Here is a 13,683-nt window from a genome sequence, read left to right as displayed (position 1 = left end):
TCTGATCATTATAGTTCATATCCTTGCAGAGATCAAAATCGGTTCAGAGAACACCTTTGCAGTTCCTTTTTTTTCCCACGAGGTAATTTCAAACAGTATGTCTTTAGGCTGTGAAGTGTTGAGGGTTTTTTCTTTTTTTGGCCCCACATTGAAAAATAATTTTTAGAAGCAAGAAAAATAAGTTAACTTCGTGGTAGCAATATTTTACTCTGTAACAAACTGACAACTTATGACCATTGTTAGTTTTTCAGGAGTAGATATTCTTGAAGATTGTAGTTACTATTCCTATTTTTGTTTTCAAATGCTTGATCGACATTTTAATTTGTCAATGCAAAAATTCTGGGTAACTTAAAATCACACTAGTTATTTTTTTCCTGATGTTATCAGGAACTCAACTCTTTCTTTATACTTTATAATTACTTTTCTGACATTTTCTATATTCTCAAAACCAAAACAATGCCTTTTAAAAATAGAACACTTTACTTTACCTTATTATGAAAATGCCAAGAGGGTATAGATTGCTTAACAAAGGGCAAAATAAGAGGCATTAGTAAAATTATTTATTATAAGAATCTTAGAGAAAATTGAGTCTCAAACTCATATTAAAGTGTGGTCAGGATATTATGTAATCTAGCTATTTCATTACCTGTGCATTCTACTTATAAATAAGTGAATCTACTTTAAATAGATTGATATTATTCCCAGGGATCAAATTTGTCATAACTTTAAGAAGTTGTTACTACATTTGTAACTGATGCATCAGTACATTTTAATGCCAATTTGCATTTCTTCACTAAGCCTCTATTATCTACATGATTTATTTCAAGGTTTATTGTCCTATCATTGACTATAAGTATACTTCAACGTTAGTCAGCATGAATCACATCTATACAGTTTATGTTAGATTTGATCAGATTCAGTAGAAGTCTTCTCAGTGACATTAGACTAGAGACAAATCATTGACGTCAACATTTTCCAGAAGTGCAGAATATATTGGTTTTGGCTTCTGGTGGGAGAATGTATGTCACACTCTTAATTTCAAGTACCATCCAGATAAGAGTGCCTTACACCAGCCTGAATTAAAGAGCAAGATAAGCCAGATTTCTAGGTTGATAGGAGAAAATTATTTATATAAAATCTGGAAATAATTAGTGTGTTCCAACATCATGAGTATGACCAGGTAATACTGGGATGACAGTTACATCAGTGTGTATGTCTGAATTCAGCAGTAGTGGGAAGATCCACCTACCATCTTTGGATTCATGCTCTTCACTGAACAATCATTCAAATAAATAAAAGGATTGATTTGATGGCATGGAAAGGGATGAAAAAATAGCCAGTAGCTTTCTATATATTCCCAACATTGAGGGTGTGTGTGTGTGTGTGTGTGTGTGTGTGTGTGTGTGGTCTAATGGGAAAAAAAGTAGTTGGGAACAAGGAGAGGATAGAGAAAACATGTTGGGTCAGTGATCCTACCATGTCATGTACAAGATTTCAGTGATATTTTCTAATACCTTAATGTCAGTGAGACTCTAAATGGCACAGTGATAGAAAATGGAATTGCTCATCTACTAAAAACAAACTTCAATATTATATTCTGTTTAAAAGAAAAGTATCCATTTCAGTTACCAAAAGGCGAATTTAGTGTCAATAAGAATCCTCTTCTGTAAGAGAGAATGGAGTACCTTCTGTGCTTGAATGCACATTCAAGAATGGAGGATCCCTCCTCAAATGCCAGTTTACCTTAGGCAGAAGTTGGAAAGAGTCTAAAGCAAGAGTGGAATAAAGACTCAACCATTCACTAGGCATGAACTCTGAAAAACATTAATTATTCAGAAGAAGGAACTGACATTGAATAGAAAATGGTTTAAGCTTCTCTTTGTATATTCCAGCCTTATAAAAGCAAACTGAATTGTGTCTTATTAAAACATTAATAGAATGGGGTGTCTAAGGACTTTTAAACATGTTTTATTTATTCAAAAGATATATTGAAAATCTTCCAACAATTTCTATTTTACTCAGAGCAAAAACCAAAGTACATACAAAGGCCTACCGAGCCCTGTATCATGTGGTCCCCATCACTTTTAAGACTTCATCTTTTCGTATTTGTCCCTTTAACTCACTTGACTTCAAGCATGCATGGCCTTCTTGTTGTTTATTGATACACACAACATGTTACTGCTCAGGACCTTGTTCTCATTCCCTCTTTCTGGAATGCTATTTGTAGGCCTATTATTTTCCTCATTCCCTATATTCTTCAAAGTTTTTTGAACTCATTAAGGCCTACTCTGACCAACCTTAAAACTGCAACTCATCTCCTCATCTTGACCATGTTATATTTCTCAACATGTGCCAGCTTATAACAAGCAATGTGCTTTTCTTATTCATCATGTTTTGGCTGATAATTTCTTAGTTTTTTAATATATTTTTACTATCTGACGACTAGAATATCAGTTCTACATAGGTACAGCTTTTTCTCTTTTTAATTATTTTAACTGATATATCTCAAGCACTTATAAAAGTGCCTAGCACAGGGGCAGCTGGGTGTATCAGTCAGTTGAGCACCTGACTTCGGCTCAGGTCATGATCTCGTGGTTCATGTGTTCAAGCCCCACATCAGGCTGTCTGCTGTTGGTGTGGACCCTGCTTCAGATCTTCTGTCTCCCTCTCTTTGCCCTTCCCCCACATGCGCTCTCTCTCTCTCTCTCTCTCAAAAATAAACATTTTTTAAAAAAGTGCTTAGCACATAGTAAGCACTCAATAAATAGTCATTGAATGAATTAATTCTAATACATATTATACACACACACACACACATATATATATATATATATATATATATATATATATATATGAGTATAGTTGACACACAATGTTACATTGGTTTTGGTTGTACAATACAAGGATACAATAAGTTTATACCTTATGCTATGTTCATAAGTATAGCTTATGTCCCCATTCATCACCATTACAGTATCATTGACTATATTACTTATGCTGTGACTTTTATTCCTATGACTTATTCATTCCACAACTAGAAGTTAATATATACCATTCCCCTTTATTCATTTTGCCCAACCTCCTTCCTCTTCCCATCTGACAACCATCAGTTTGTTCTCTGTATTTATAGGTCCGATTCTGCTCGTCGTTGGTTTAAACATTTATTTTGTTTTGTGTTTTCAGATTCCACATATGAGTGAAATCATGGGGTATTTGTCTTTCTCAGCCTGACTTATCTCACTTAGCACAATACCTTCTAGGTCCATCCATGTTGTCTCAAATGGCATAATCTCATTCTTTTTATGGCTGCATAATATTTCACTGTGTGTGTGTGTGTGTGTGTGTGTGTGTGTGTGTGTGTACCACATCTTCCTTATTTACTTTTCTATTGATGGAAACTGAAGTTGTTTCCATATGTTGGCTATTTACAAATTATATTGTTAAAAAAAAGCCCTAGAAAGATTTCAAATGAGGGTTTAAGAATTAAATGATTCAAACGGAACTCTTTTGTCTTTGTGGGAGAATGAGTGTTCTTTCCTCCCTCATTCTTTGGCACATAATTCAGGAGAAGGCAATGATCACTGTGACCCCTTCCACAAACTTCCACGATGGTCTGTGCTCCTAACTCTTGCCATTGTTAAATGCCCCTAGGAATGCTCAGTGAAAGGCAAACTTTAATTGACCCAGTCAAGATCCCTGTGATATTTTCTTTCTGGCCTCATTCATGTCTGGGCTCCTTGTGTCAACATTTCAGACAAAGCTAGACTTTTTCAATAGTTTCCCCCCAGAATTATGACCTATCTCTACTGGACAACATAGAACCCCTCTTGCCCTCTCTGCATTTGATAAAATGCCTAACAAACAAAGAAACAAATGCACATGCATTAAAATCTGATCAGAGTGCACTTTTCCGTTCTGCCAGTTCTCTCCTCCCTTTGCTCTTTTAAAAGCCATGAAAACCTCATATTTCTAAGGCACAGTGTTTCCAGCAAACAGCAAACATGGGTTGCAGGATGACTGAGACGGAAGCACAATCTACGTCATAAAACACACTAACTGATGCCAAGTAGAATTAAGATGCCTATTATTCAGGCACCTGCATAATACTTGAGAGTGTGACTCTTCTACATACAGCATTCAGTGGTAAAATAAGTTCACGGAAGCCCACAAGCACTATATGTTAGAAACCCACAAAGCTGTGACAGTGGTAAAGAGTCCTCTAGAACCTTATATTTGTATTTTAAAACACACAATTTATACATATCTTTGTCATTTGGGGGCAAACAGGTGAGAGCTTACCTTTCTTAAGAGGATGATCCTCATTGTAACTAGATCTATTTCCAAAATCTGTGATAATAACCCTTCACCATATTATTCCCACACAGGCTTTCTAGGCTTCTTTTCTTTTCTTTTAAATATTTTTTAATGTTCATTTATTTTTGAGACAGAGAGAGATAGAGAGAGAAACAGAGCATAAGTGAGGGAGGGGCAGAGAGTGAGGGAGACACAGAATCTGAAGCAGGTCACAGGCTCTGAGCTGTCCGTGCAGAGCCCTACACGGGGCTCAAACTCATGAACTGTGAGATCATGACCTGAGCTGAAGTCGGACGCTTAACCAACTGAGCCACCCAGGTGCCCCTCTAAGCTTCTTGTATGGATCTAATTCTGTCTCTTTATGCTAAAAGAAAGCATGGGAAGAAGATGAAGATTTTTTTTCCCATGTGGAACTTCAGAAGCTAAGCTAGAATGATCATCTGAGTTGATACTGGAGAATATTCCCAATGTGTCCACTATTTCAGTCATGAAAAGTCTTTTGGAAATTTAATCACCTTTAACATATTTCTTTTGAACCTGTTACTCCATATGTGGGAGTCTATCCTACATCCACACACCCAAGACACGCACATAATATTAGCAACTGTTTTCCTATTTAGGTTCCTGGTCCCTCTTATAAAAGTCAATGTAAAGAAGAGAGATGACTTTCTTATGCAAGCAGGGCATGAATATTTATTCATTTATTATTTGTTTGTTTATTTATTTTGAGAGAGAGAGAGAGAGAGAGAGAATGCAATTGAGGATAAGGGTGGAGGAAGAGAGAGAGAGAATCTTAAGCAGGCTCCAGCCTCAGCACAGAAAGCTATGCGAGGCTTTATCCACAATCCTGGGATCATGACCTGAGCCGAAATCAAGAAGAGTTGGACGCTCAACTGATTGAGCCATCCAGGTGTCCCAGAGTAGGAATATTTTAAATGCCCTATCTGTATGAGAATACATTTCCTAAGACTATACTTTATGTCCTATAGTGCTTGTTTTTCAGTGAGGAGGAAAGAGATAGAAATGTTACCACTTAGATATAATTTACTAGAATAATAGAAATAGAAATAGAAGCTTACTGGGTAGAGGAAAGTAAATAAAGAAAACCTAACCAAAAAGCAGTCAGGAAAGAAGAAAAAAAGAAACAAAATGTTGTAAGAGTAAATTCCAAAATAAAATGGCATAATAAACTTTAATATATCAGCAACCTATTTAAATTTTTAAAAATAAAACTTACTTCTCCTGTTAGAATAAAAAGACTTAGATTGGATTTTTAAGAACTCAGCTTTTCACTGATTATAAGTGATATACTTAGTAAAATAATGCATAATGTTTGAAGATAAAGGGATTTAAAAGATATATTTGTAAAATATAAATAAGTTAGAGATAGGTAGTATGATGAGATTCTATGGAATTTCATATTAAATAAATGAGTATATGAAAATATATTAATTGAAATGTAGCATAAAACAAGATAATTTTATTATATTTATATATACCGTTTTTGTTCTTATGTGTCCTTTCTGTATATATATATATATATATATATATATATATATATACATATACACACACACATACTTTGTGGCACATAGTAATATAAACTCATGAATGGGAAATGTACATACATTTATGGTAGTGATTGTTTGGGGGGAGGGAGGGTTGAGTATTTGACTGCAAAGTGGAATGAAGTGTATTTGAAATCTATCTGATAACTTATATTGACAAAATAGTAACACCTAGTAATTTTGGCAGATGGATAAATGGATATATACAAGATTTTCTTCATGAATTTCTCTGTTTTAAACATTAAAATAGGGATATCTGGGTTTGCTCAGTTCGTTGAGCTTCTGACTTCAGCTCAGGTCGTGAGTTCAAGCCCCACATCAGGCTTGATAGCATCACCCTGTCAACACAGAGCCTGCATCGGATCCTCTGTCCTCATCTCTCTCTGCCCCTCTCCCACTTACACTCTCTCTTTCAAAAAATGAATAAAACACTAAAACATTAATAAAATTAAATACTTGAATTCATCATGGTAAGTCTGATATGGTTATACCTCTTCAACGTTCTGCAATTCTTTAATACACTCTTCGAAACCTGTAAAAGTCAGAACAAACTATTCAGTTAACTCCCGTATATCCTTTAAAATGCTTTTCTGGAATCACTTCCTTTTAGAAGAATTCTTTTTGTCCCTGTATCAGTTTTCACTATTTTGTGAATGACCAAAACCCCAATTCAACTGGCTTGAACAAAGAAAAAGAAGGTAAGAAAAGAATATATCAGTCTGACTAACTTGGAGTAATTGAAGCATTAAGGAAGAATCTGGCTTTAGGCAAAGCTGCATTCAGGGTTACGCATTCATAGGATTGCTTCTTTCTGTCTTTTGGCTCTACCTTCTGCTCTTTTGAGTTGATTTCTAAATATCTCCACTATGCTCATAGATGTTTGAGGAAAACTGATATTCGCTAAGCTTCAAATCAATTGCAAAAGAAATAACAAGAGTTTGCATTGGGTGCCAGCCAAATTCTCTTTGAAGCCAACTGAGAAACTGGGAAAAAGCCCAGCTCACTGGTTTCTGTAGGGGCAATCTGTGGCCTAACGGCAGGAACATTCTGAAGGTACCATCCTCAGGACTTTGACTGAGCTACTTCTTTGTGTCTTATTTTCCCCACCCATTTAACAACCTCCATGATAGTCCTCCATAGTAAATAACTTACAAGACCTTGACTCAGGGTTGGCTTCTTGGGAATCACACTTAACACAGTGTGTGTGGTTGTGCACATAATCGCAAGGCATTTTGCTGAAACAGGAGTGAGATCAACCAACCTGAAACACACCAATGAAGAGTATGAATGGGGTTATCTTTAAAGCAAAACTTGGGAGTCCAGTTTCAACAGACTTATTATAGCTATATTAATAGGCCTTGAAATTGGGTAATGTGAATCCTTCACCAATGTGCTTATTTAAAATGTTGACTCTTTGGTTTCTTAGCCTTTCCACATAAATTTTGTGTATAGGAATATGATTGACTTTTGTAAGTTGACCTTGAATTCTGCCATCCATCTTGATTCATGTATTAATTCTAGGAGATTTTTTTGTAGATTCTTTGTGATTATCTACACAGACACTTGTCACCCATGGATAAAAACACTTCTCCCACTCAAAGCAATATGTTTACTTATTTTTCTTGCATTCATGTGCTGCCTAGTACTTCTAACCTTTAAGGTAAGTCGAATATCCTTGACATAGTTCAAAAGATCCTGCTTAGGTTTCCAATTCTACTTTGCATTCTGTCTCTCTTAAATGAAATGAAGCTCTTAATGCCTCAAAAGTTCCAGATTCATCTCACCTCCAAACTGTCTTTTCAGCAGTTTCTTCTTCCTGCAACTCCCCTTTCCTTGCCCAACTGTCACCTAGTTAACTACTACTCATCCTTGGGCCTTAGCTTCCTTCAGATGATGTTCTTTGAGTGTCTCACTGTAGGGAGGACCTTCTCCTATTGCTACCTAATGACCATGTTCATAGCACTTAACGTAGTTGTCATTACTTGTTCAATATCCATTTATTCATGATACTATTTTCATTTGGGCAGAGACTACATCTATCTGCTTTACTCCTCCATTTCTAATACCTAACACAGCTAGCAGCTAGAAAATGGATGCATTTTAAATATTTCTTGAATAATTGAATGAATACTATGTAATTTAATAATAATAATACGTATATAAGTTGATTACTGTAGTATTAAACTCTGAGATATAAAAATATACTTCTTCTTCTTTATAAATGTACATATCTGGGATATCAGATTAATAAAATCCAGCCAAAGCAGCTTGAATAATCATTGTCATTACCAGCAACAGCACAATTTTGCCAACTACTATTTATTGAGTACATTCCATATAATAGGCATAATAATAGGTATTTTACAAGCACTTTATTATTTATCAGTTATAACAATCCAATTTTAGTTACTGTAATCTCCTCTTGCCATTTAACTTAGCAAAAATGTCCACATATTGGGAAATTTGAAGTGGCTCTTTGAATTTTACAAATGAGATAAAATGCACATCACTGGTGAAATACAGCTATTTCAGTATGAACATGCAAATTTATAAATCCAGAGACATTCAAAGTTAAGACAATTCTATATTCAACAATTATTTACAGTTGGTCTCTTAGCCATTAAGACATTGTCCTTTTCCCAATTAAAGCTGTGTGTCAACAAATATGTCAATGATTCTAAAGTAAATCAAACAATTATAAACAACAGTGTAGGCAAATGTGTCTGGGGGTTTGGGAGAGAGAAAGATTAGTTCTGAAGTCTTTTAAGAGGGGACAAATTTCAGGAATATCTTTAACTGACTGTGAAAGGAAAATATTTGCTAAGCATAATGTAAAATAAAGAATAAAAATAATGATATTAATAAGTTTTTCAAACTCTATTCTCCTACCTCTTTGATAATTAAATGATAGGAAGTGGAACTTCTCTTGTTCTTTGTTGGAAAGAGGTGAAAACTCACCCTTAGTGAATTTTTCTTATTTTATTTTATTTAAAAAACATTTTTAAATGTTTATTTATTTTTGAGACAGAGAGAGAGAGATGGAAAGAGAGAGAGAGAGAGAGAGAGTGTGTGTGTGTGTGTGTGTGTGTGTGTGTGAGCAGGAGAGGGCCAAAGAGAGAGAGAGACACAGAATCTGAAGCAGTCTCCAGTCTCTGAGCTGAGCCTAGCACAGAGCCCAAAGTGGGGCTTAAACTCATGAACCATAAGATCATGACCTGAGCCAAAGTCGAAAACTTAACCAACTGAACCACCCAGGTGCCTTGAATTCTTATTTTAGATTAGCACTTACTATATTAATACCATGCAGATATTCCCTTTATATTTCCCAGAAAACGCAGGTAGTCAAAAGAAAGATATTTCTAGTAATTTTGAGATATGGTCCTATATTCCTATCTTTATCTTTATTTTTAATATACTTTAAATGTTACAATTTCACCATTGGATGGCAATATTGCTTATTATTTCCCCTTTGGTATTCTTATAAGCATTTAACTGCAGAGGAAAACCTGACATTGCCTAAGAATTAAGATTTTTTAGTCAATTTTATTTCTTTTTTTTTTGCATTATTTTATTTCATATGTTATAATGAAAATATATGCAAATGATGTTGCCTTCTAGACTGTTAATGTAGACGCAGTTAAGAAGTTAATAAGTACAACATTCGCCTTTCTGGGTGGTAGATGAAATTATATGTCTTATGCTGAGCCTGATTCTACTCTTAATTTGATGTTATGGTGGAATAATCTGTGCCCCAGTCCTCTCAGAGGCAAAAATTCCTACAACTAAGGGCCATATGAAAAGATGGTCAATGATCATTTCCTATGAATCATTAGGATCTCACACTCCTGAAAAGTACATTTGCTCAATAAGTATTGTTAAAATGGTTTGAATTATTGGACATAAATTTCAAAGAAGAAAAGGTATGATATGTTTCTCTAAAGCTGTAATTTATGTTCTGATTTGTAAATCACCTATCACATTTTACCTGGTCTTCAAAATAGTCCAAATGTAGCTAACCATGCAGATGTTAAACACTTCTCAGAGGAAAAACGTGATTTCATAGAATATTATGGTAGCCTACCATTCATAAGAAAGGGAAGAATAAGAATTGTTACAAAATATCTCTGAGTGATGCCTAGGTGGCTCAGTCTGTTAAGCATCCAACTCTTGATTTTGGCTCAGGTCCTGATCTCACTGTTCATGAGATCAAGCCCTGTGTCAGGCTTCACTGACAGAGCAGAGCCTGTTTGGGATTCTCTCTCTCCCTTTCTCTCTGCCCCTTCCCTGCTCATGCTCTCTCTCTCTCTCTCTCTCAAAATAAATAAGTCAACATTTTTTAAAAATATCACCAAATATATAGAAGGCTAATATGACACTTTCATCAATTTAGCAATAATTTATATTACAAGTAGATTAGAATAGAAAGTTATGATCTTATCCATAGTCCATGACAAAAACATATTCTTTCTATGCATTTCCATTTGTGGAGTATAGTTATTTATAATTAGAATTCATTAAGGAGTTTTAACTAGTTGTGTTTCATTGTGATTCCCGGTTGCAGACTACTTACAGACTGCATAGAGATGTTTATCTATATAAAAACTATTTTTTTCAAAGTAATGTCTATTATTTATCTTAATTTAGTAATGTAGTCATGCATGTTCAATGTGTCTAAGCCTTCTAAGTAAATTGTGTAAATTTGTATAATTTTATCTTTTAAAATTAAACATTGAGACTAAGATCATTTCCTCAATTGATAAATCACCTGATCTCCTGATATGTTCATAGTTTACTTTTATTTATAATAGTATTTCATAAAGTTCAAAGCATATTTTAATAAATATAAAATTAGTTCATTATTCTTCCCATTCTGCTTACTAAAATTTGTTTCATTATGTTGGAATACATGTCAGTCTCCATGTAAACCATTTCAGTCTAGAGAAGACAGTAGATTGGGATAGATCAGACAAGGCCCAGTCTAGGACTTGAGTACTCTTTTATCATTACATGCTGAAGAGTCCACATACTATGATCACCATATTAACTCTGTGTCTATTGAAAGACCTGATGCTGTGTAACATAAAATTTCACCATTGTTTTGTAAAAATTTGTCACATAAGCACTTATTATTATTATTTGTAAAGCATGAGTAAAGGATCTCTATATCTAGTAGCACTAGGAAAATCATCCCGGTATATTTATATGGAATCACATTGCTTTATAATATTTAACACTTTAGAGCATCAATACTTCTAGTACTAGGTGAGTACTCTGAATACATTCAGAACAAATGAGAATCCATAGCTTCGATGGTCCCAGAGTCAAACATTATGAAATATTCATGGTCCAGAGTTTGTGCTTGGAAAGTAAAATATAAGTTGGGCCCATTTTCCAGGGTGAAGTTTTCATAAAATTAGAGATAATCATGTTCTGTAAATAGTTTCACATTTGTTGTATTTTAGAAGCACAGGCTTTAGCTTTCTGTATAAGCCCATAAAGTCTTTAAGTTTTGCAATTTTTTTGTCTTGACAATTCAAGAGCAAAGCACCATAACTTCACCACTGCCTCCATTTTATCATCTAATTCTTCCTACTGAAATATATTCTTTTAATTCTTTATCTCAAATAATGTTAAATAATGAGACAGTGTTTTTAAAATAATCCACATATCTTCATATGAAAATTTCTGTTTTCTATTTGATGAATAATACACTCATCTTTTAGTAAAAATAATAGGATTCTAAATGAAAATTCAGTCATTTAAAAATATATAGCTTTGCCAATTCTGCTAAAACTAAAGGCAGATTTTTATGAAAACTGTGACTCATGCAGTAATAATTAAAATAAAAATATTATGTATTTTATAAAGCTCATCTCTGATTCAGCAAATGGCAAATAACTTCCTTAGGTAGTAAAATGGGTACAGAGAACTTTGCAGTATTCACTTTTTAAAGAAAAACTAATTCTTCTAGGACATCATTTAACAAATGGCATTGCAGTTATTTAAATTCTATTTTCATGTGCATGAACTGAAAGCGACAAGAGAAATAGCAAGAGTAGCCTATTTTTATGAGTGGGAAGAATAATTAGATTTCCATGCAGAGATCAGTGCAGTGTTTTGAATTGAAACTGATTCTAGGGAAAATAATTATTGGATACATTGCTATGGTAAGGATATATGCAAAGTTCTATTTGCCCTCTGTGACTCATGGTGACCTGAAATGTTCTCCTGTTCTTTTTGAGTTGTGATGACCTTGCTGGCACCAAGCTCCTTGGATCTCATTTCAATGAAAATGCACAAGTTGATTACCTAATGTCAATGATAATAAAAAAAGATTTCGCCAGTTGGCTATTTATGGCTCAGGAAACTATCTGCAAACACAATTAAACACTTCATTTAAAACTTTATATCAATTATTAAAAACCAACAGAGTTGCTGTGATAGCATCATACTACACAGAATCAAAGACTTTGTTAGGATTAATTTCTTGAATCATAAATAAATGAGTAAAAAGAGATGACAGGACTACTCGAAATGTTTAAACTTTCCAAAACTAAATAAAATCTTTTACCTGCTTGATGATTACAGCACAGACCAAATGTCTTCATTTAGAAGCCATCAACATTTACTTGCAGAATTTCACCATAGAAATTTCAGGGGAAAGTAATTATAGAGGTAATTTCAATTTAAAGCCACATAGGGAAGTAATTAAGGGTAATAATATCTGTAGCCTCTAAACAAAGATATAGAAAATAGACCCTGTATCTTATTTAAATGAAAGAGGTTACAAAGAAAATAGCAGTGAATGCGGCTTTAAGGTAAGGAAAACCACAGTATTAATAAAACATCTATTTCCAGATATACGTCACACAATTATGTGTGGCAAGATTGTGCTGTGGTTTTTTCTGGAAATATTTTTCAGATATGCTACAGATACACATAAATAGGTTACATATCTTGTTTCATATATTGCGCTCAATGTTAGTTTTGGTCTGATGGTTCCAGTCCTCTGATTTCACATTTCAAGGACTCTTTTCTAGCTTTCAAGTTAAGTTTGCAGACCTTAGTCTGGTGTTCAAAGAAGAGAAGGCATGGGGATAGAAAGAGAGTTTAAGGAGGAAGAAATAGTAATAAAGACAGTTCAGTAGTAATAATAGTATGATTCATGGTTATTTGGATTGGGAGGCAGCATTACTGGAATGCTTAAGAAGTCATCTTAGCAACCAGAGAATGTTGGGTTCAGATGCCAGCTTCACAATTTATAGGGAGCATGATTTCAGTGAATAATTTAAATCTCTTTCTTCATTTTTAATTTGTAATAATAATTTCAAATAGTTTCTTAATCCTTAATTTGATATAATAAAATCAAATTTCACTTCAAGTTACTATAATGATAACGGAGATATTATATTTACAGTTTTTTGCACAATGCTTGATTTGTACTTGGTAAACTTTTAATGATTATTTATTAGTATTATCCAAAGCTCCCTAACAATCTTTCCTTAGGAAATCTTTTCCCACTTCTAGTTTTCCCTATTCCTATTCATTATGACCCAGTGATTCTGCACAAATGAGAGATTGATGGGTCTACTGGCTGTGTTATGTCTTTCTCACTCTTTTTATTTCTATCATGGTCTCCCTACCTATATATTTCTATTTGTATCTCTCTTTCTGCTCCTTCTTATTCTTAGAAACATTGCTTTGCCTCCATTTTCACACACTGCAACCTCCAGATACTTCAAGATATTGTATTCTCATGTTTGCATGTGTCTTCATGTGTCAAGTATCATGGGGCGTACAG

General features: G+C 34.1%; 1 long non-coding RNA gene across 3 annotated transcripts in view; it reads right to left on the bottom strand.

The window, feature by feature from the left end:
- The window catches only part of LOC122203714, a 75,924-nt gene that overhangs the window by 59,665 nt on the left and 2,576 nt on the right, over positions 1 to 13,683 (bottom strand). For 2 of the 3 annotated variants that reach the window (XR_006195311.1, XR_006195313.1), the window contains exons 2-3: positions 7,035 to 7,143; positions 6,374 to 6,414 (exon numbers count right to left, since the gene is read on the bottom strand). This is a non-coding gene — a long non-coding RNA (uncharacterized LOC122203714). Of the gene's footprint in view, positions 1 to 6,373; positions 6,415 to 7,034; positions 7,144 to 12,453; positions 13,073 to 13,683 lie in introns of those variants that run through there. The other variant, XR_006195312.1, reaches the window with a different exon arrangement.

This window comes from Panthera leo, chromosome D3 (assembly GCF_018350215.1).
Source record: "Panthera leo isolate Ple1 chromosome D3, P.leo_Ple1_pat1.1, whole genome shotgun sequence".
NCBI classification, from domain to species: Eukaryota; Metazoa; Chordata; class Mammalia; order Carnivora; family Felidae; genus Panthera; species Panthera leo.
This window is presented reverse-complemented; position numbering and strand designations above follow the sequence as displayed.